Source organism: Pygocentrus nattereri, chromosome 3 (genome assembly GCF_015220715.1).
Source record: "Pygocentrus nattereri isolate fPygNat1 chromosome 3, fPygNat1.pri, whole genome shotgun sequence".
Classification (NCBI taxonomy): Eukaryota; Metazoa; Chordata; class Actinopteri; order Characiformes; family Serrasalmidae; genus Pygocentrus; species Pygocentrus nattereri.
In genome coordinates this window covers 19,422,169-19,442,693 of record NC_051213.1, presented here as the reverse complement: position 1 = coordinate 19,442,693, position 20,525 = coordinate 19,422,169, and positions in this window count along the sequence as shown.

The window sequence follows — 20,525 nt, the reverse complement described above, 5'->3', positions numbered from 1 at the left end:
CACCCTCATAAGCCTATGACAGATGAGCCTCATAAACAGCTATATTTGCTTTGAATCTGTCATAACCCATAATGAGGTCAGCCATCATCCGTGAATCATAAAGTAAATATGTAACTTTAGGTCTTGCAGCAGAGAATCACTCATCGCTGAGAGATGATGTTGGAAGCATGTGATGATTGAGACGGCATGGCTCCGAACAGTCCAGGGCTACAATGATGCAGATTCGACTTTGACGCCATGCTGTATGCTATAAGGAGCAGGTTATGTAATTGTACTGTATTTATACTGTGTTTTTTGGCAAGATGGCCACTTTTGGTTCCCTAAAGAACTGTTCAGTGGATGGTTGTATAAAGAGACATTTTTGTGAATGGGATGAATGAGTAAGAAGAACCTTTTTAAAGATTACAGAACCTTTACAAAATGTAAAGTGTCTATACCAATTGAAGTTCTTCTTCCTGACACCAAATGGTATTCTCACATTTCATATCACACTTCATATAGGAGTGTCAAAAATACACTTCAGCTCAGAGTGTCAAAAATACAAAAGGTTGTCTTGAGACCAAACAATAAAAACAATTTAGCAGCAAACGAGCAAGTGTATTGCATTATTAACTTGTCCATATTCATGGAATGTATTACTGTATTTTGGCTACTGGAGTGAGAAAATAGACACAAGAAGAGTTTAACACTTTAAACTCTATGCTATAATAAAACAATTGTCATTTTAACTTCAACTTAATAATTAGACTGTCTGAACAATTTAAAATTAAAACTCCTTTTTGCAGTAATAAGCGTATAACTCAGTTATTAGTCTTAGTGCTTAATTTTCAATATTACAACTTTTTCAGTAACAGCTATGATGTAACTGTTAAAGATGATAACTGTGAGATACTCAGAATCTATGCAGCTGAGATAACTAAACATTTGGGAGAAGAGGAGGTGTATAGCTAAAGAGAAGACTGAAAAAAAACACAGTGATGCACAAGGAAAATAGATTGTAAAACATGAGTGAACTGCACTAAGAGGAGATGGAGTGGCCGGGGCTGTGGCATTAGCAATCATGACAACTAAATTCTTGCAGCCAAAATAAAATGAGGAACATGAATGCTTCCTGCATCCTTACACTGGGCAGCTAGTGTGCTTTTTTCAAGGAAATATGTATATGTGTGCATATTGTATGCAATATGTATATGTGATTAGGGATGGGGGGACTTGCTGATCTATATATGCTTCTGCATGCTTACAATATGGTCAGCCATGAAGTTCCAGCCAGGATTTGCAGGAAACTACCCACTAGCCAACATGAATGTTGACTCAACAGTGAAATCTGGTAGATTTGACAGACCCTAATTTGCCTGCCAGACCTTAATTTGATATATTTCTCTCATGGCACAGTTGATCAGTCTGCTGCCTGCTAATCATGTTTTTGACTAACATAAAGTCTTCATTCGGCCAAAATTCATGTCATATTCTTACATCATGAAGTTTGGTAATGGAGCTTGTCTGAAGAACATGGAGTGTGTTACATATGTTCAGTGTGCAATTATGGGTATTTACTGTTTGTGTCCAATACCTGTTAATCAATCCTTCGTTAAATTAAATCAGGCGCTGCTGATGAATGCATTGGAGTAAACCAAAAGCCAAGAACAAAATCTGCTGTCTTTTAACTATATACTTCTAGCCAGGATATTAATAATGTTTTATTGTATCTATGTTTTTACTGTGTTTTTGTATTCATGTATATTTAATATATGTATACATATATTTAATCTTCTAATATTATACTTTTGCACAGTACTATATATTCCATAATTCCATCACCAGCCCTGATTAAATAAAAAGTAACTGATGGGTAACGCTTAACACCAGGCTTCCTTAATGAAAGGTTTGAAAACTTTAAACATAGGTAAGATACACCTAAAATCATAATGCCCTTTCTAATTTGCATGTGTTTATTTGTATTTATCCTGATTAAAGAAAACATGAAAATTGAGCATTTTTGATATTTGTTTTCAACACATTTCATATTTCATGAGAAATAGACTCAAGTGAAAAGTAATAGAGATAAAAAAGAATAATCAGGTAAAAGAAATGGAGATTTCATCATCACAGGTGGTTAACACTTGGTGACCTGCATTCGCTTAGGTCTTTGTGTTTAATCCAGGGACTTACATTTGTAATCCTGAACATCAAAGTCTACACACACATCTCCCTTGGCTTTTCTCTAGTCATGGGCATTTTAATTGGCTCTGCAGTGCAGTCACATTTGAATTCTTCCCATTGACGTAAAATAGTGAAATGCTTTGAACTGTCATCTGTGTGACTTAAGCTCTTTGAGCTGTGATGGAAAACTTAGTGAAATCTGTAGCCTGGTAGAAGAGCTACTTTAGAGAGAATCTATTGAGCATAGTAAAATTCATCTTTTGAACAACTGCTTGGGTGATGAAGTAGTTCATTTTAAAATACTTATAAAGTCCTTCAGTATTTGGTCTTCATTCCTCTTAACTCTATCAAGAGCCATGCCATATCACATGCTAATATCAGTCATTCAAGGTAGCCTAAAGATAGTCAGAGCCTAGGCATCATCATCCTACTGGTGTTCCCCAGGGTTTAGTTCTTGGTCCATTCTTATTCATAATTCATATACAATTAATAGGCTTGGTTATTAGTTCCCACAGCTTTTCTTACTCCTGGTGCTTTGATGATAAACAATTGTACTTCTTCTGTTTCTCCATTCACCTCTACTATCTCTCAGCAGATAACTGCTTACAACTTTTGACAACATTTCCTAGTTGGAGATACATGAAGTGAAATGAAATTTCAACATAGATTTTTACTTATATGCACAACTGAGTTCTCATTAAAGCACTGGTCATTTCTAGACTGGACTACTGCAAGTCTCAAATAGCTTGTTTTCTGTCATACAATGTTTTTCACAAATATTGTCCCCATGATAAAAAAACAGTGAAATGGGCTGTCTTAATTGCATATCCTTTTGATCTTTCATTCAAACTATTAACAAAAATCTAACCTTTTTTGAAGTACAATGATTGAAAGAAAAAGGCTAAATCTTATCATGAAATAAATATTTTTCTCAAATCTGTATGTGCCACAGTTGGTGGCACCCTTTCATTTAATACTTTGTGCAGCCTCTCTCTGCAGAGATAACAGCTCTGAGTCTTTCTAAAAAGACTGCAGAGCACATGACAAATGATCTGAGGCCTTTCTTCCACACAGAACCTCTCCAGATCTAATCCAACTGTGGATTTTGTCTTTTCAGCTTGTCCCACAGGTTTCCTTTGAAGTTTAGGTCAGGGGACTGGAATGACCATGGTAAAAATCTTAATTCTGTGGTTAGTGAACCTTTTTTATGTTGATTTTGAAGTTTGCTCTGCATCATTGTCCTCCTGAAAGATCCAACCATGGCCCAGTTTAAGCTTTCTGGTTGAGGGAGTCAGCGTTTGATGTAATATATACTGGTACTTAATGTAATCTGTTAGATCATGTATCAGAACAAGTTGTCCAAGGCCTTTGTAAGAAAAACAGCCCCTTAACATTACAGATCCACCACCAAACTATAGGTGTTTGAATTTGTTGGTTCTTGTCAGCCTAGGCTTTCTTCTGGCAACTATCTCAAACAAGATGCGGTTATGTAGATGCCACCTGATTGTAGTTTGGAAAACATTATGACCACAAGACCTAACTACAATTTCCCATCTGTGACACTTGGAAATTGTTTGGTCAATTTTAAATTTTGGCCAAATTCTCTAACAGTACTCTTTATTGTGCGTGGGGTCAATATAGACACACGTCCTCTTCCTGGCAGATTCTTAACATCTCCAGTTGCTTATCACTTCTTAATTATTACCCTGATTGTGGAAATGGGCATTTATAACTGTTTAACTATATTCTTGTTGTCATTTCCTGGTTTGTGCAACCTTTTTTGCTTTTTTGGATGACTGAGGAAACTTGGCCTACATGTGACCTCATCTTTATACCCCATAAAAATAAAAAGCTATAGCTGCCAATTCAAGTGTTCCTAAGCTCTCGGGTAAATGTTAAAACATAAAATATGAATGAGAACATATTTCAGTTAGATTTCACTCTTAAGAATTTTTAGAATTTTAGAACAAAATGTCTAGTTCATGATACGATTTAGATTTTTCTTTTAATCTATGTACTTCAAAAAAGGTAGATTTTTGTTAATATTTTCAATGAAAGATTAAAAAGATGTAAAACAATAAAAATGTTTTTTTACAACTGTACTGTTTTGCTCATATTTTCCAGTGGTGCCAATATTTGTGGAGAGCACTGTATAGAACCACTTCTCTGCAAGCCTTCTAAATTTAGATGCTCATTTTGTCTGTGAACTCCCACAGTTCTCTCATAAGGCTCCCTGTGGCAGCAAAGATCAAATACAAAATGTTGTCCATCCATCCATCCATCCATTTTCTAAGCCGCTTCTCCGTCAGGGTCGCGGGGGGATGCTGGAGCCTATCCCAGCAGTCTTCGGGCGAAAGGCAGGATACACCCTGGACAGGTCGCCAGTCCATCGCAGGGCAGACAGACAGACACAGACAGTCACTCACACACTCACACCTAGGGGCAATTTAGCATGTCCAATTGGCCTGACTGCATGTCTTTGGACTGTGGGAGGAAACCGGAGAACCCGGAGGAAACCCACGCAGACACGGGGAGAACATGCAAACTCCACACAGAGAGGACCCTGGCCGCCCGGCCGGGGAATCGAACCCAGGCCCTCCTCGCTGTGAGGCGACAGCGCTACCCACCATGCCACCGTGCCGCCCAAAATGTTGTCCTTGCTCTTTATTTCTTAAGGCTGTTCCTTGTCCAACCTTGATCTATGAATCTTTCATAGTAATACAGGGTCTACATTCCTGCCAGTGCAAACATGCTTATGTAATGAATTTAGCACTTAGTAATCAATTATTTTGCAACATATTTCTTCTTTGATAAATGTGAACTGCTGTCATTAAACTACTGCACTTTGAAATGTTTCTTTGCCATGTCTGTTAGAATCAACTGGTATAATGATTTAAATTCTGAGTACTTTCTTTCTGTGCTCTTTGCTATTCTGTCTTATACTGTTTCTATAGTTAACTATGCTGCTGTGAATAAGACCTTCCACGGAATGACATGTTAATAGTAATTCATTTTAATGTACCTTCAAAGTTCTGCTTTTGGACAAGTGACATTCTTTGGTCTTGTACAGTCAATATGGAACATATTCTCCATAATCTCCCTAAAACTTTGTGTATATTTGGACAAACATATGTGCTATGGTTGGTAGCCAAGGGCTCGGGACCACCATGAACTGTGAAGCTGACATGAGAGTTATTAAAAGCAGGCAAAGTGGGCAAAGTAGTGCTCATGTACTGAATGTGGGCATAGTTGAATTCTAATGCATCGTATGTTCAGAGAAATGACTTTGTCTGTCCCCCCTCTGCCAGCTCTCTCTCCTTTTCTGACCCTCACTACTCTAGTAGTGGGTGTAATGTTCAGCCTCTCTGATCATTAATGTCATCAACAGTGACCTCTAGACTCAATGTAGAGGTTCTGCATCAGCCATCTGAATGATTCAGCCCGTTTATTTGCTTCTCTGCTCTGGACTGCTCCTATCGAATCAACATCTCTATTATGTCTTAAAATTCTATTAATTAAACAATGTGTCCTGTAACTGTTTATTTAATATTAAAGAAGCTCTTAAGTCCTAAAAATACAATAAGTGGATGGACTAGTGAGTTTGGAATAACACAACTGATTTAATCCATTGCCTAAAGAAAGTCAGTTATGCTGACTTGGATAAGGACTATCTATGTTTGTGCAAATTAGATATTTAAAAAAATAAAAAAAAAATCAAAATGCCCTTTGAAAGTCCACAGTTTTTGTTAGTAAGAGCAAACATGATATGTTGAATATCCAGTGGCCAGTTTTTTATTGTTCTCATGAAGGAAAAAAAAATTGTCTTTGTCCTCCTACAATTTAAGTCTGATTTTACATGAAAAGCAGGATGAGACAGTACTCCATATAGAAATATGCACACAGAACACTACAAAACCCATACTTGAAACACATTCTTGAGAGTAATGATGCTTTGCCAGCCCTCTCTCTCTCTGTCTCTCTCTCTCTCTTTCCTCTGTCTCTCTCTCTCTCTCTCTCTCTCTCTCTCTCTCTCTCTCTCTCTCTCTCTCTCTCTCTCTCTCTCTCTCTCTCCTCTGTCTCTCTCTCTCTCTCACTTTCTCTTTCCTCTATCTCGCTTTCTGAATCGCCTTCTCTCTGCAACACAGCCTGGCTCCTCTGCTGCAGCTGTTAAGCTGTAAGTTAAACACAGAGAGAGTTGCACTGGGGCAGAGAGGTACTTTGCTTCACTTCACAGCCAATCAGACACTCTCTTGTCATCCTCAGTCCTATTAAGGTGACAAACTGCTCTCACAACCAAATATATCAGGCAGAACTAGCACATATATAGCCAATTTACTCAATTTGTGCAAATCCCATAATTTGAGGCCAAAAGAAAAGCTCAATACAAGGACTAGTCCAGCATGTCACTTTAGCAGCCATTCAGCTCTGCTTTTTTCCCTTTATTTTTTATGTCTATACTGTGCAAAAGCATTACAAAGCAGGCAAATATATGTGCCATTACCCATAGAGATATGATTAGAAATTCAGATTGGAGGGGCCACAGATCTGATATGAGAATCTAATCAAATCCTCTAACTAATCTCGCCTGAAATAACCCACTTGCATGATGTGTGCTGTGGTGTTGTTAGCTGTATATTTCTTTTCAGGGCCAGCTCTGGCATTTAGGGGACCATAAGCCGGATGTTTGGGGGTACCTCATCTGCCCAAGCCCCAGACCTTCAACATGTAAACGTAAATTATTGATGTTTTTTTTTTTTGTTTTTGTTTCAGTTGTTCATGATATGGACATGGACCTGGAATTGTTATGAATCATGATAAATGATAAAACTGAGTCAAAACACAATAAATTGCTGTCATTAATTTAAACTACTGTAAAATAATAGCACTCAGAGAGGGGTTTACGTGATTAAAGATTCAAACAAAGATTCATGTTTTCCTGTATTTGCGCAGGGATGATAAGCTTAGTGCAGATGACACACATTCACACACATACCGTATAAAGAAAGACAACTCTGCTAGTAGGGTTAAAGTAATAAGATGGAATATGATTACAATAAATGTAATTGTCACAAATATCTCATGGTGATTTTAGGCAAGTAGTATGCAGTGAAAACTGCATATACCTGTCTGTATGCAGAACTGGATCTTAGTATTTCTCTTTCTGACTCTGAAATCACTGCAAAAGCTTAAACTCAGTCAGGTTCTGAATACATATGCATAAGATTTTTCAAGGTGAAAGTAAGTTAACACATCCTCTACAGGGAATATACTTAAAGATGACATTTTTTCTGCAAATTTTTCTTACACAATTTCTATTTATTTGCTGAATCTAATATATTAAAAAATGAAACATAAAATATAAAATGTACATTCATTTTTTTTCCCCAGTCTGTCTGCAACAGTAACTGTGCATTAAAAAGTGCAAACGTGTGTTCTCTGTAGAGGATGTGTAACTTTACAATAAGATGAGCATCTACCCCTTTGAGGTGTAAAATAGATGGTGATAAAGGGGTGGGAAATGATGATTTAAAAGACCAATGACCAAATTGGTAATGTGGCTTGGATGAATCAGAATAATAATGTCCCAAACTGGAAAAGATCCTGATTAGGGCTTAACACATATGCAGCTGTTGTTTATTTCTTAAAAGTGTTATTTGAACACCCAAAGCCACATTTGGTAGGGTTGGTCAACACAGATATATCTCAGTGACCCCTAACTGAACTGTTTTTGATGGATCTCAGAATAGGTCCCCCAATAAGACCAAAAAGCCAAAAGTGGTTTTACCTCCTCCAACATTTAATGAGTGTAATTATATCAGTGAAACATATGTGCTCATATGTGTTAATTGCCAGTAGTGTACCGATAAACTAGACTGTTTGCAATTGGTGTGAGCGGTGATTAACATTTTATTTAATATTTACACACCTGTTTACTCTCCGCCTCATAGCGCACGCTCCTGTTTTACCACACATATCTCATCCATATCATATCTCGCAAATAATGACATATTTAGCCATACGGGGCCAATTACAGCCTACTATCCTGGGGTACATTGATCTTTTGATTGATTTCAGATTAGCAATGGTCATTTGCGTGCACTTGCTATTTATGTTATTTGAGCAGGTTTGTAATGGCCAGTACACTGACTTTTAGCTATGAACCACATGATATAAGACTTGAGTCACAGACAGGAAAAATTACAAAGTATTCACTGAACTCCAATACGCACTTTACCACAGCAATTAAAAAAACTCAAACTTACCTAAACACTTTAAAATGAGAGCTTTTATGAATCTTTATGGTTGCATAGAATGAACTTTGAGATACTTTTGGTAACACTATTTAAATAAATGTACACACTATGTAGAAATGTTGAACATTCCATTTTCCATTTTTTAAATAATTTTTCACATATATACTGGAAAGTACACTCAAATGTACAATCGTGTAAAGCTTATTTGCAGTGATACTTTTTGCCCAAATGATGTGATGCTGTTGACATTGTTTCTTGTGCATGATCATACAGCATACAGTGTGGGGAATTTATTGCATCTCATGGAAATATCAGTCTTTCATTCTTTTCACTGTATGCTAGTTCAAGACAGATTAGACTCCAGTGACATAATTCTTGCAGACGCAGTGGTGAGGGCGCTGTGACGCATTTCTTCTTTTGCATCACTTGCAGGGCCCTATTCTGGGATCCCAGTCGCATGAACCTCACAAATCAGTGATGCATAGTACAGACTGAGACTCAGAAATGGAGGCACAAGCATTTACGTTTACATTTGCACAAGCAGCATATGGTACTAAAAGATCTGTGCTGATATAAGGTTTCAACAGTGAATAAGAAGCATCGCTGTGTATCCAGATAGACAGACAGATGCACAGAAAGATAGAATCATTTGTTGCATGCAAAATTTGGGTGTCACCTGTCAAATTTCATGTTTTGTTGATCTTCTAAACCCAGTATTAATAAAGTAAGGACAGAATGTGAAATGCAAATAAAAACCAGAAAACAGTTATTGGAAAATTCACACACGCACGCACGCGCACACACACGCACACACACACACACACACACACACGCACGCACGCACTCACACACACACACACACACACACACACACACACACACACACATTTTCTAAGCTGCTTCTCCGTCAGGGTTGGATAATTCACTTTGAGCTGTATTCAAACAAAAACAGTCCAAAAACAAGATGTTTAATTTTTTAATGCATAAACTTTATTATTATTTTTTTGTAGTTTTTACTGTAGGTAATGTTAGCCATATGTGTGGAAATGTTCCCTGATAAGTAAAGTAGTAAAGTAAAGAGAAGTTGGCACAGATTTATATTAATTTGCTTATAAATAAAATAATTTGGAAAAAGTAAAACAAATACTGTGGGCTGTGCAAAAGTTATGGAACAGAAGACAGACAGACAGACAGACAGACAGACAGATAGATAGATAGATAGATAGATAGATAGATAGATAGATAGATAGATAGATAGATAGATAGATAGATAACGTAAATAATAATAAAAAATAAAGAATTCAAAATAATAACATCTCAAATGATGGCCAAACAATGTGAAAGTAATGCATTATGTGTTGCTGGTAGGTGCTGTATATAAGACTGCATGTGTTTGTTATAAGCTCATTAAGCTGATAGGTGTGTGGGTTGTTTGGAGTTGAGTGAAAAATATTGTTGGTGGCAACGAATAATTTCTGACGGCTGTAATGGTGGGAACTGTTGCATGCTCATTTACTGCTCTGTAGCCTGCTTACTTTAATAATCTGTCACATTCATGTACATAAATCAAAACTGTAATATGGCCAGTGTGACTGTTATTACACGATTTCCAGATGAAGACTTGGCTTTTCAGACCTGAGGGTAAACATATATTGCACAACACTTCTTCCTCCTGCAGACAGCTGCTGATTACTAAGTGGACAATGAATTAATAAATATTCTCATCACCCCTAATAATCCTTATGCCCTATTGATTACAGTAAAAGGCTGCTATGGCAGCTCTCATATTATCTAACTAATTGCTTCCTGAATGTGTTGTAGGATGAGGCTGAAGGGTTTGTAATAAATCACAGAGCTGACAGAGAATGCGATCTTCCTGAGATTGAGGCGGAAGTTTGCACTCAAATCAGAATGACTTTTGGCCACTAGGCCTCTAGTAGACTTCTGCAAACACTGGATGTTCTGAATATTACAGAACATCCTAAGCCTCATAATAAAATTAAAGAACAATTACACTCATTCGGACAAAATACATTTTAATGCTTGTGAAACTCATGATAGGAAATGAAGAACAAAGAGTGAAGGAGAAGAAACAAAATAAATTCCCTCAATCTATTTTAAGCAGAAGACATGGACATAGTTGTACAGGGTGTCTACAAGCCCTTAAAAGCTCTTAACTCATCTGAAATTGCATATTATAAAGGCCTTTATATGCATAACATAGTCATAACGTTTGACATTATGTGATCTTAGATTGTGATGAACATTTAATTAACAGAAAATTAGACAAAACTATAATAATAATAATAATAATAATATACTATATCAAGTATTGGTTAGTTTTGTTCTCTCTATGGCCACTTTAACTCTTTCATTCTTCCAATTAGAGCTGTATCTTACTAACAAAAGCTAATCCCAAAAGAGTCACTAACATTGTTATTCTTTAAGTAAACCCTGTCACTCAAGCAAAAATCCAAACTCACCATATCTGCCTTACAAATTTCTTTCTCATGTGCATCTAAAAGGAGTAAATTCTGAGATTAGATATGAGATAATCCACTTGCACAAGGAAGGCTGGGTAGGTTGGGTAGTGTAGTGGTTAACACCTCTGCCTTCTACACTGTAGACTGGGGTTCAATCCCCCACCAGGACAAGCACCCTAAACTATACTAATAAGAGTCCTTGGGCAAGACTCCTAACACCACCTTGGCCTACCTGTGTAAAATGATCAAATTGTAAGTCGCTCTGGATAAGAGCGTCAGCCAAATGCTGTAAATGAAGTCAAAAGTAAGGGAAAATATTGCTGTAAGCAGCAATCTGTAAAGCTGTTTTTCTGAAGTAGGCCCAACACTGCTGTTATGGCTATGTCCGCCTCTGTGTACATGCCAGTTATGTGGCGTGGTTGTTGGTGCCAGACGGGCTGGTCTGAGTATTTCAGAAACTGCTGATCTGCTGGGATTTTCACACTCAGCCATCTCTAGGGTTTACAGAGAACGGTCTGAAAAAGAGGAAATATCCAGTGAGTGGTCAGTTGTGTGGACGAAAATGCCTTGTTGATGTGAGAGGTCAGAAGAGAATGGGCAGACTGGTTTGAGATGATAGAAAGGCAACGGTAACTCAAATAACCAACCAAAATCTCTGAGTAATGTTTCCAACACCTTGTTGCCACGAAGAATTAAGGGAGTTCTGAAGGCAAAAGGGGGTGCAACCTCCTAGCAAGGTGTACCTAATAAAGTGGCTGGTGACTGTAAATCTCAAAGAATCTGGTGACTCTCAAATCTCTACACCAGGACAAGGCACAGTAGAAGCACACAATTTCACATCAATTGGACAATATTTTGTTGCACAAAATTTTCTTGCTTGTTAGCATCCCCTACCAGCGCAGTTGCACCAAAATCTACAAATTGCCCACAACCCTCCTCAGCTACATGTCTGCAACGTTTCCAAACAATGTATCGAAGTGTTTTATTTTATGGTTAAATTTGAGTTTGACTGCAGTAAAGAGACTTTCTCTTTGGCTTGTGCACAACATAACAGATTTAGAAAGAAAATCTGTTTTGTTTTTTATCTATTTATTGGTAATGTTCATTTTATAATGCATTGAATTGGACTTGTGAGTCAATTAGATGGGGTGCAAATTACTTCATGGAACTGTTTTGGTAACTTTGGCTGCTAGTTACTTTAAAATGCAGCAGTAAATTGACTTTATCTTTGATTTGTGCATAGTGTGATAGACTTTAAATGAAGACGTACTGCTTTTTTGGTCTATTTTTTTGGTAATGAACTTTTTTTAATGTGTTGAATTAGACTAAAGAGTCAGTTGGGGAGCCATTTGCAAATTGACTAAACTGATTTGGTAACTTTGGCTGCAAATTACATCCTGCAGTAAAATGAGTTCATCTTTTGTACCAATATGTTTTGTTTGTGTGGACTTCATATTGGAAATGATTGTTTTTTTAATGTGATGAACTTGCAAATCGTTTCAACGTCCAATGTGAAATTACTGTTTTAGCACCCTCAATTGGCATGTGTCCACAAATCTTTGCACCTTTGCAGGATTAGGCATTGAGCAGATATAGTTTAAAGTCAGTCATGCAATCTATTCTTGCTGTTGAAAATGCATATAAATCCAAGTATTAGATTATCTGTACAGTTTAGTAATATGCATTTATTGGCAAAATTGTTAGGACTTTGACATGATTTGACATGATTTGCATTTCTTTCAGTTAAACTGCGCAAGAAATTTGCTCATTTTGCATATTTTCTATATGACTTCATATTACTTTTCATGTGTATTACCTGAATGGTATAAGATATTAGCTCCCTTTAGAGTTTTGAAGTATGAGCCAGTGGCCAATACCTTTTATACTTCAGTGGGTACTGAAGAATCTGTACTTGGAGATACCGTCCAAGTTTCATGGTGAATGACCAGTTCTAAGGTTGTCAAACACCAGCTCAAATGTGATTGACCGACGTCAGCCATGTTTTTTTAATATAAATATTAGCGTCATAGAACCTGAGCTGAGACAGCACGCAGTAGCAGTGCGTCAAATATCATATTAATCAGACAACTGTGTGTTGTGTAACATTTTCTTTTATTGTATAGCACCATCTTGCAATGCTGTTGCAAAACAAATTAAGGATTGCCTACATTTGGATGGAGCCTGGACACCACTCAGTGTTGAAATTTCAACATTTATTGATAATTAAGTTCAGTTTCTTAAGATCTTTGTAGACTGGGCAATAACCCAGAGACTAATTCCCTCTTAAGAATTCAAACAATTTTGCAAACTTTGCAAATTATCAAGAGGGCTGAGTTATATCGTTCAAAAAGAAGGTTTGCACTGCATGATTCATTTTTAGGGGAGGTCCTCACAATTACAATAAGAGTTGTTCACAATAAGAGTTCTAGTACTTCAAACCACAAGTTTCCAAAAGTTCAAAAACTGATTAAAAGGTATTGAGAAAATGTGACTTCTAGTAACCATGCAAGACCTAGTAGACCACCAAAACTGTCACCATCAGATAAACAGTACTTAAAGTTTAAGGGGAAAATCAAGGTGCACTCTTGCATCAGATCTGAAAAAATCTGTTTGGTGTTTCTGTCCGTCCTTCCACAGCTCAACACAATGAGTCTGAAAGGATGTGCAGCTGTCAAGAAGCCCTTACCGAGAAAAGAAATAATAAAAAAAAAAAAAGAAGAAGAAAATTTGCACCAAACACCAATGCTAGCCATCTGAGACCTGGAGTTCGATTTTTCAGAGTGATTAGTTTAAATTTGTAATTGGAAAAAATACAACCAACTTCGAAGACAGAACTTTCAGAGTGTTTAGAGGAAGTGTATTGTCATAGTCTCTGGAAAAAAACAAACAAACAAGTAAATGCATAAAAATATCAAATTTGAGGTGAATTTGTATTTAATTTCTTAACTTCTATGTTGACAACCTAGCAGAAGCCCACTGCTTGGAGTGCAACAGGAAAAGAGCAGTACGTGAGTAAAACGCATTGTAGTGGCAGAAGATCTTTCCTGTTTTAATGCACTTTGTGCCTTTGGCTGTGACTGGGCTCTCACATACCATTAAAGAGGCGTCTGCTGAAGCACGCACAGTGCACGACCCCATTACAGAGGAGGATTGGTTTCGCTTTTGAAGAAGCCTGATTAAAACCATGTGACACACGTCAGACTGGACTAGTAGAGATCGCTGTCCTCTTGCGCGCTGCACTCTTATTGTTACTGACATTTTGACATTTGTATTCCAACTCACATACTTGTGCTTACGCTGGCTGAAGCTGCTCAGTGACGTGCTGGCTGCTCAGCTCTCTCCATCCCCACTGGAGAGAGGGCTCTGCTCTCTGGGTCTGAACAGATGTAAGAGAAAACATAGCCTTGCGTGACATTTTCCAGAACAACTGTTTGCCTGTGTGGTTCACATATCTCTTCATATCAGCTCGGAAGTGTTTCTCTGTCAAAATATTCTGTCATATAGAGTCAGAAATACTTAACATGCTTTTATTTTATGGTTATTCGTATGAGAACGTTCCTACCCCTCGTCATTAGGCTCTGTAATGATTCATCCTATAGCCAGGAAGCTACTGACCTCCTTTAGACTGAATGGTTCTCAATGGTTAGTAATAGTATGATCATTGTAGTGTTTGTCTGGTTAAATACAGGCTCTTAAAAAAAAAAACATTGTTACCTATGGTTTCAACTGAACTGGAAAGATGCTTACGTCTGCACAACGTCTACTTGCACATTTTTAAAATCCCATCACTGGCTTTGCATTCAAGAATAGATTGTAAACTCACATTTTTTGATTATTATCACATTAATCACATTATTATTATTTTTTATAGCTCGTTCTAATATATGCCAAACGTCCACTTCATTGGATACATCTCCTTGTATCTACAGTCATTGTCCTTTTTATTTGCAACACTTCCTATATTAGAATATAACACATAATAGACAGTGTCATTTCATTATAACTATTACCAGTTATTTTAGAATAATTTACATCTCTAGTCAAATTTATGAACTTTTTGTTTATTTATTTATTTTAGCAGATTCCTATAAATTATTTGCAATTATATAATGTGTGCCATTGCTGATTATCCTAACATCATAAATAGAGCTGTCCAGAACACTTACCACATTTGTGGTATCTCTACACTTGGATGAAGATATAATAAAATCAATGATAAATCAAATGATTAATAGCCAGTACAGCTATGATAGATCCTCAGTCCTTAGTTTACAGTTTACCATGTTTAAACAAGATTATTTGTTTTGCCATTTTGCTATTTAATTTCAAAATACTATTATCATCAGTTACAGACATAGATGATATCAGTCAGCACCCAATAAACGCAGGTGGAATAATAAAGGCTGAAAAGGGCAGCGGGAATGTCTGATCTCACTCCTTCACAGCGCTGTTGACGTCATAAATCATATACGGAGACTCTCTTCATTTTCAAGGCCTCTCTATGGCTAGCCTCTGCATGCTCTGACCGCTGACATGTTTGTCACATAATTATTGCACTTGCAGCTTTTTGTACCAGACTGCCTTCTCTAATCGTGGCTCAGATAAATATTATTGTTAATAATAGTGTCATAGGACATCAAATATCAGATTACTGGCTTTGGGACATAATTAAAGATGAGACACACACACACAAACTCACACAGTCTGAATGTGCCATCAATTTAAATCCTCTTATAGACACTGATGTGAAGTTTGAGGTGATTGGGGACTCATTTGTTCCAGCAGACACTACAAATATTTAACATTAATTTAACAGTTTGGTTAAATTAAATTTGGTTAAATTAAATGCAATATAATTGCAATTGAGCTATTTTATTCATTTATCTTTCATTTTACCAGATTTATAGGGCTGTTTTTACTTCTACTCAAACAGTTATGAACCATGAGATGATTACATTAATCAGAAATATTTCTTATCAATATGTGATCTGTCAGTGTCCTGCTGTAATAGGCTAAAAAAAGTGATTATGTTGTTGAACATGTAGTTGTTCACTATGATTGACTATGAAAGACAAATGGTGGACCCAGGACCCAGGGTAACTAACCCACCCACGTCCTGTATTTACATCTCCGACCATGACAAACACATGATTGTGTAATGAAAGCACTTCTTGTTTGGAGTCAAGGGTAGCATGTGGAAGGGAGCAGAGAAGGGCACTCTTCTGCTATTTTCTACTGATTTTATCAACCTCCATTTATAAAGAGAATGAGGAGATGGAGTACTGGCTCAGTTGTGGTGATGCAGAATAGCAGCCAGTGCCGTTAGCCATGAACACTCAAGCATCAGACCAAAGCAGAATGAAACAGAATGGCTATACATTCTGCTGATAGAACTGAGTATTTGGAAAAGCAGAAAAATGATGTCCATACTCTAATGTTTTTTTTTTTTTTTTGCATTTATATTTATTTTGATATATGACAGTATTATGTTTGTGCACACAAATATATTGCGGTATTAATGCATATTCAGTAGCATAATACATAAGTAGCATAAAACATAAGCGAATACACCAGCAGTCATAAACTAAAAGCATTAACATTTGATGAAATAATGATAAGTTAATCCCACAACGGGAAAATTCTCAGTTTTACAGCAACAAAGGAGACAGCACCGTACTCAAGGAAAAGAGATGAAGAAACAAGAAGAGAATTAACAAGCAAGTAATTAACTTTGTTAAGTGCTTAACAAGGTTTTTTACAGTTTGTTACTTGTTACTATATAGACAATGCATATTAGAACTAAACATAAGAATAAGATAAAAAAATATAAACTCTATCCTTCACAAAAAATAACAAAAATAAAGAATTCTAAATAAATAAAAAAGCTAACATATTTACACTGTAAGGATATTTTTCCTGAAATTCACATGGAACATTGCGCATGAGGTACTGGTTTATATTACACATGAGATGGTGAGGACTTAACAATATAAACAATTATAAATAGAAAGCTGAAGAGTATTTACATTATAGAGATATTTTAAGAATATCTTGCACATGGAGTGTTGATTATATTGCTTACAGGAAAAGGTAATAAAGTCACAATATGTTGTGTAGGTGTGTAAGGTCTAGTGGGGGGTGGAGGGGGTTTCTACTGGGAGCTGGTTGTACAGTCTAACAGCAGCAGGAAGGAAGGACCTGCGAAATGTTCCTTCACACACTTGGGGTGAAGCAGCCGGTCACTGAAGGCCAGTGCTGCCAGAGTCTCATGCATAGGGTGGGAGCTGTTCTCCAGCATGGATGTTCGCCAGACAAGCCATCTGCACTGGGTCTATGGGGCTACCCAGGACAGAGCTGGCCCTCTTAATGAGTCTGTCCAGTCTCTTAATGTCCGCAATTGAAATGCTCCGAAGAAGATGGCTGATACCACAACGATGTCGAAGACCTCAGTCTTCTGAGCAGGTAGAGTCTGCTCTGGCCTTTCCTATAAAGTGCACTTGTGTTTTCTGACCAATGTAAAATGTACATTGTTCTCTCTGAAATCTCTATAATGTCTACAATCTACAATGCCCTCTGTCATTCATACTCTTACACAGTGTTTTACCTACTTCACACTGTTCTCCAGACTGTTCTATGTTCGCCATTCACACTGTTTTACAAGGATTGCCTTATCCACACTGCTTTACAATTTGCTCTTTTATTTACATTGTTTTACTATGAGATCCATTCACACTGTCCTACAATGTTCTCACCATTCAGAATGTTCCACAATGTTCTTTATATTCACATGTTCTGCAGTGTTCTCCCTTGTTCACATTGTTTTAAAACTTTCTCCACATTCACATTGTTCTACAATGGCAGATCACACACTTATTCATTTGTCAGTTCTTATTTTTGAACAGCGCAAAGTCAACTATTGTAATTAGAATGTTTGGTGTGTTTGGCCTGGTTAAAGAGAAAACAGTCCTCATTCTCCCAACAAACAAACACAGGTATGGTACACCATCCAAGCATTTTTGCTTGTTTGATTTGTTGGTGATTGTTTGTTAAATGTGCTTTTGCTTTTAAAGGTCATGACAAAATGACCCAACATTTCCCAGCGAATGTTGAATGCAGAATGTTGGTGATTGTTGGCAGTTGGCTAATTTTAAATGTTTTGAATTAGACAAATCAATCAGTATAAACATGAGGGGGGTCATTTGTGAGTGGCAGAAAGCATTCTTGAAACCCCAGACTCTGGCCCTGAGACCTGTACAGTCAACACTGGAGAAGAAATCATGGAAGCAGGAGTTCCTACACAAGCTAAACACACATCACCCCAGCTTATTTTATGTGCTTAAAACTGGTCAGCTAGGCTAATATTGACAGTCTTTGAAACTTAGCTCTTGCATTCCAGTTCACTGCCCTTCTCAACATTTTTGAGGTTCCTTAATCAGCTTTTGAAAACTTTCAGCTTCATTGTCCTAACCGTCTTTCAACTGGCCTCTAACAAGAGATATTAGACCTCCATGAATCCCCAAATACAGTCCACTAGAACTGATTGATACAGTAAAAGAACCACTTAAGACAGACAAAGACCAATTATAATAAAAACTAATTGATTCATGCTTTTGTTGGATGACAGCTGAACATCAGTTACTTCTGAATACTTCTGAAGAAGGAAAACCAATTATCAAAGACCAGTTACCAAAAGCAGAATTGATTACAGCTTTTGAAGAAGACACTCAGTGCTCTGATAGACTCAGCCTCTTTGGTCTTGTATGAAAACTCTTCCCTCCTGTGCCATTAGATTTCTATCATCTGTCAAAGTTTCCTCACTGAAATACTGCCCTGCAGCAATGATCTGTACAGCTCTAAACATCACTCTAATGCCCTTGGGAGCCAATTTGCTTCCTGTCTCTTTGGTATCGGCTCCATCATTACGCACTTTCTGCTCTGTATACCTGTGACTGGCCTTATCGAGCACCAGAGACCAGTATGGATGAACGATTGAACTGCTGTCTATTCTCTATTAGACCTTTCCTGATTGTTCATTCAATCGCGCTCTCTCTCTCTCTCTCTCGTGCTCTCTCTCTCTTGCTCTCGCTCGCTCTCCCTCTCTCTCTCTCTCTCTCTCTTTCTGTGGGTGTGCTCCCATTAACTCTGAGATGATAGATTAGGTGTTCTGTGATGAAACAAACCTTCAGCAGGATAGATAAAGCAATAAATGCCTAAATACATGCATATAGATGAAGAGATGAAAAATGGAACAAGTCTGTAGAGACCTAAAGACACTGCATCTTGATGTTTTTTGTTATTCTGATATATTTTCTCTTAAGTTTTCAATTTCATTGCATTGTAAGTCATGAAATATACCATAATAGTGTACTTTGCCATCTTATCTGCATTTGTTTTTGTTATTTTTGCTCTGTGGTAAACTATAAAATTAGGTAAAGACTACAGGAGTGGCTTACTTTATTAGCCAACTACATGACCAAAAGTATCTAGCCATCCTTTCTGTTTCAGATAATTTAAGGTGTACCCATTACTGGCACAGCCTTCCAATTGGCGCACAGCTTGTATAAACCCCAGAAAAATTATTGCCAGTAAAATGGGACATTCTGGAACAGCCACATGGACCAAGTGTCGGCTAGAGGAGTCTAAAGCCTCCCAGCACTGGGCTGTGGATCAATAGAACCGGAGTGATGGAACACCATCCAATGCCTTAGGATGCACTGGAGTGAAGTTTGTGATCCAGAACTAATCATCCAGCATCAGTACCTGATCTCACTAATGCTCTTGTGGCTGAAAGCAATGAAATCCTTGCAACAATGTTCCAAAATCTAAGACTTACAGAAGAGTAGAGGCTGTTACTGCAGCAAAGAGGGAACAAATCCGTTTAGTACCCTTGATTTCAGAAGAAACTTTGGTTGAGCAGTAACTTTTGGACATATAGTAGATTTCCTAGATCAAGATTATGACTAAGACTAAATTAAAACATTTTTTTAAGATTCATTTCTTGAATCTTGTTGAAACATCCCATTTCAAGGCACTTTTTCAGCTTTCACATTCAGCCATGTGCATGTCACCCCCAGTCAAATGACATATTTTGTTGATTTTCTAAATGAAAACAAGTTGAAATTCTCTACAGATAACATATTTAAACATAGCATTTTCTGCACATTTGAGTTTCTCTTTATTTGCTGAAGTCTGCTAAGTATGAAATTATTTATGTTGTATTTTTCTTTTCCAATTTGTTAAATTTAGCAAATAAACAGTAATTGAAATATGCAGAGGTGCATTCTCTGTAGATGATGTATACTTGCTTTCACTTAGAATATCAACCAAACATGTTATTTGAACTTTCGCACAGCTGTAACCTCTATTAGGAACAGAGCCTGGCTACCCAAATGAGAATGACATACATTAGAATATATATACTGCCAATGTCTTCTTAAATATGAATCAAATATCATATGAGGTATTTTAAAATATAAATATTTTATGTAGGTGCATATGCCACAATGCACTTTCTGACACTCTGACATTTTGCCCATCACCTCCTCTGTGTTTGGATTTAGAGCATCACATCAGTGGGCAGTGTAATGCATGACTGATGCAGTGCATATGACTTTGCTGTTGTGGT